The following is a 5,000-nucleotide window of genomic DNA, read 5'->3' as shown; positions in this document are numbered from 1 at the left end:
TTATGTATGTAAGTATAGAGATAACCGGTTTGTATAGTAAAGATATTCATTCTCTTTCACACTTTAACATTTGCCAACATAAATACGGTTCGTATATGTGTGTAGGTATGTATGAATGTATATATATATGTGTGTGTGCGTTGAACTGTTCAGTATACATGTTCAGGTGATATGGTTTCTCTTAATACCACGTCACGGCGAGCTATTCTCCCAAATCCCTTTGTAAAAGCGAAGTTTTTTATTTTTAGTTTCAGTTCATAGGCAGAGAGGGGGGAGTGGGGAGGGGGGGAGGAAAAGAGAGAGAAAGAGGGGAGATAGGAGAGAAAAAGAGAGGGGTTGGAGGAAGGAAGAGAGGGGAGAGAAAGGAGAGAGAGAGAGAGGGGAAAAGGAGGGAGAGAGAGAGAAGAAGAAGAGAAGGGGGAGGGAGAGAGAGAAAAAGGGGAGAGAGAAAAGAGAGAAAAAAAAGAGAGAAAGAGGGGAGAGAGAGAGAGAGGAGAGGAGAGAGAGAGAGAGAGGAGCCGGGGAAGAGAGAGAGAGGAAGAGAGGGAAAAAGAGAAGGGGAAAAGTAAAAAATTAGATCGTGGATAGAAAAGAGAAAGTTTTTTGGGAAACAGGTAAAAAAGAAACCCTAGAACATACATACGTTAGACATGGCACATCATTTTTTTCAGACCGAAGAGGGGCAAAGGGGGCAAATAGTTTAAAAAAAAAAAGGGGGGAAAAAAACCCAAATCAAAAATTATTTTTTCCTGTACACACACACACACACACACACACACACCACACACACCACACCCAAAAACCCCACATATATTATATATATATATAAATATATATATATACAATACAAAAATATAACACACCAAAACCCGATATACATATACCCGAAATAGATTATCATAATGATAATAGATAAATTATACACCACACAACACAATATACATAATATAAAATATAAATAATATTTAATATATATATTTATTTATATTAATGTTATATATAGTATATTTTTTAATAAATATACATACATATAATATATAAAATATTATATATATTTTATATATGTATGTAATTTTATATATATAATATATTTTTATATTGGGTTTTATATTTTATATTTTAATTTTACATATATATAACATTATATAATACATAACATATATATATTATTTATATTATATATATATATATAATTTTAAATACCCTTATTTTTTTAATTTTTAAAAAATAATATAATATATATATTTTTATATATTTATCAAATATATTTTGGGAAGGGGGGTTGGGGGAAAAATTAAAGGGGGGAGGGGGCGCAGGAAGCTAATGCCTCTGTTGCCAGCTATTGATTTCCTATGTCTCAGTATTTCTTCCAGCCTTTTCTTCTGCTCTGTCTCCCCCTTTCTCGGTGTGTTTTTTCTTTCTCTTTCCCTTTCTCAGTCTTGTTTTTCTTTTTTTCTTTTTGTCATTTTTTTTTGTCATTATTCTCCCTCTCTTTCTCCCCCCCCCCTTTTCTTTATTCCCTCCCTCTCTCTTCCACCTTCTCTCCCCTTATCTCTCTCCTTCTCTGTCCATTTCCCTCTTTATTCCTTAGTTACTCGCCTTCCCTCCCTCCTCCCCTCTCTCTCCTTTTCTTTCTCCCTCACTCTCTCTCTCTTTCCCTCACCCTCTCCTCCCCCCCTTTTTCCTCTCTCTCTCTCTCTTCTCCCCTTTTTTTCTCTCTCTCTCCTTGCCTCTCTCTCCCCTACTCTCTTTTTCCGTCTAATATCTCTTTTTTTCTCTTACTTCCTTTCCTTTTCTCTCTCTCCCTCCTTCCTTCACTCTCCCTCCCCTTTCTCTTTTTTATATCCTTCCCCCCTCTCTTCCTCTGTCCTTTTCCTTATCTCTCCCCCCTCTCCCTTTCCCTCCCCTTTCCCCTCTCTCTCCTTCTTCCCTCCCCCCTTTTCCCTAGACTCTCCAACCCCCTTCCCCACCCTCCACTATCTCCCCCCCCCCCCCCTGCAGCCACGCACACCATGCCCGAGGGGGGCAGCGCCGGGATACGAGACAGAGAATGAAACACTCTAGGAGTTTATAATAGTTTGTCTCAAGGGTCGTAGGTTAGTATCGAGTTGCTTGATTTGACGCCGGTGTTTTGAAGCCCGACGCCCGGCTTGGCTGGGAGGAAACCGAGGGGGGGGGGGGGAATTCATAACGCTGTTGCTGGGTGGAGCGAGATGGACGCCTGTGTTTGTCGGGGTTTAGTGAGGTTCGGGGAAAGGGAAGGGGGTTTTGGATCGTTGCTTTGTGCTGGTTGAGATTTGCGGCGAGATTTGGGTGGTTTATTCAGTGTGGGTTGGGGTTTGTGCCCCGGGGGGGGGGGGGGGTAATGTGTTTTTGGGGTCATCTTAGCATCTTTCAGTGTGTAAAAATATAATTAATAAATAATAATACAATATAAATATAAATAAAACACAAACACACACACACAACACCATATATATATATATATATATATATATATAATATATATTTATATAGATACATATATCTAACATAATATATTTATATTATATTATTATTATATATATTATATATATATATATTTATATATTTATATTTATAAATTTTTTGTGTGTGTTTTGTGGTTATAATAATTAATCATACATATATTTTAATTTTTGTTTTATTTATATATTTATAAATGTATATATAACAATATATGATGAGATGTATATTTATTGCACACCCCACACACACACACACACACACACACACACCCCACAAAAGAGGAAGGAAAGGGGGGAAGAAAGGGGGGAGGAAAGGGAAAAGGGAGGGTACGACGAGGAGGAGGAGGGGGAGGGAGAGGAGGGGGGAAAAAGGGAAAGGGGGGGAAGGTGGGGGGGGGGGGAAAGGGAAAGGGGGGAAAGGGGAATAGAACGAAGAAGGATAGGGAGGAAGAGGGGAAAAAAGGGGGACAAAGGGGGGAAGCGAAGAGGAAAGCGGGAAAGGCAGGGGTAGAACAGAGAGAAAGACAAAGGGGGGAGGAGGGACAGGGACAGATAAAAGGAGCCAAGCTTCATTAGTTTTCGTGACGCAATTGTTCTGAAGCGTTTGTCAAGGCTTCATCTGCTTTTGCCCGATGCCCTACAATACCCTGATCTATTCCCACGGGAAATAGTGATTGCAATGTGGGAAAAGGAGTATCTTTCAAATTTCGAAGAGGAAATTTGTTTTTGTGTTTTCCCCGAAGCTCGAGGGCGTCTGTGTCAAGAGTTAAGAGGAGGCGTCTTCAGTAAAAAAAAGAAAGAAAAAAAAATCGATGTAAACAAAAATATGACAGAAAAGATTTTAACATGATAGATAGTTAGATAGATAGATTGATAGACAAAGAGATAGATAATAGAGAAGGATAGATAGTAATGGATAGATAAAGACCCTGTAAATGATAGTAAAGATAATAGCAGATAGATAAAGACAGGGTAGATAGATAGTAAAAAACAGTATTTTAAAAGATAAAAACAGTGATAAATTTTAAAAGATAATAAATAGATAGTATTAGAAAACAGGGGATAAATAAAAAGAGAAATATACAAAGACAGATATAAAAATTTGTCAGAGGAGGAGGAGGAGAGGAGGAGGAGGAGGAGGGGGGAGGAGGAGGGGGGGGAAGGAGGAAGGAGGAGAGGAGGAGGAGGAGGAGGAAGGAGGAGGAGGAGGGGAAGGAGGAGGAGGGGGGGGAGCGAGGAGGAGGAGGGGGAGGAGGAGGTGGAGGAGGAGGAGAAGGAGGAGTGAAGATGTTGAGAGGGGAAGCAGCAGCAGCAGGTAGGAGGAGGAGGAGGAGGAGGAAGAGGAGGGGAGGAGGCCAGGAGGAGGAGGAGAAGGAAGGAGGAGGAGGAGGAGGAGGAGGAGGAGAAGGAGGAGGAGGAGGAGGAGGAGGAGGAGAAGGAGGAGGAAGATGACGAAGAGAGGGAAGCAGCGGCAGGAGGAGGAGGAGGAGTATTTAATGCATATCGCGGCGTCTCGTTCGTCAATGCCAATCACGCCCCTTCCGGCGCCTGAATGCTATCGGGGCTGCTTTGCGTCTCCCCTGTTTGCGGAAGGGAGTGGGAGGGAGACGCGAAGAGAAAGGGGGAATGGAGCAGAGAGAAGAAGGTAAAGAGGGAGATGGGGCAGAGAGGGAGAAGAAGAGGGAGTTTGGGCTGAGAGGGAGGAGGAAAAGAGGGAGAAAGGGCAGAGAGAGGAAGGTGAAGAGGGAGAGAAAGTGGGAGAGGAGAGAGGAAAAGGGGAAAGATGACAGGGGTAAGAATGAATGAAACGAGGTGCGGGGGGTGGAGATTGAGAATGGGGAGGTGAGAGAAGAAGGAAAAGAGGGAGATGAGACGAAGACGAAGGAAGAAGAGGAACCAGGGTGAGGGTAAGTGGGGGAGGGGGGAGGGGAAGAGGATAATGAAGGACGAAGGAGGGAGAGGGAAAAGGTTGAGGATGAGGGAGGAAGGGGAAGGAATGAGAGGGGACAGGGCAAGGGTGAAGGAGGAGCAAGGGCTAGGAGGAGGAGGGAGGAGGAGAGACAAGAATGAAGACGAAGGAAAAAAAGAAAGGGATAAATTGAAAATCTAGAGTAGAAGACCGACGAAAATAAGAAGAAAAGAAGAAGAAGAAAGAAAGGAGAAGAAGAAAAAGAAGGAGAAGAAGAAAAAGAAGGAGAAGAAGAAGAAAAAAAAGAGACAAACAACTGGGTTTTCAGCTGCATGGTCCCTGGCAGCCCCCTTTTAGCTGCAAGTGAGTACTGGCATCAGCTGGATGGGGTCAAAGTCGGGGCGGAAGGACACCGGCCACTCTACTGCATCATCCCGCGGCTTTCAGCATACATGTTTATGTACAAATATGCTATGAATATTCAGCAATATTAGTTATCAGCAATATGATGATAATCTTGCCAGTTTTAACTGGACATTGGTGAGCTAGAACCTTTGTAGGAATATGAAGAAGAATTGTCAGTTTATTTTACCAATTGCATTAGT

Source organism: Penaeus chinensis, chromosome 32 (genome assembly GCF_019202785.1).
Source record: "Penaeus chinensis breed Huanghai No. 1 chromosome 32, ASM1920278v2, whole genome shotgun sequence".
Taxonomy (NCBI): Eukaryota; Metazoa; Arthropoda; class Malacostraca; order Decapoda; family Penaeidae; genus Penaeus; species Penaeus chinensis.
Note: the sequence above shows the minus strand (reverse complement) of the source record.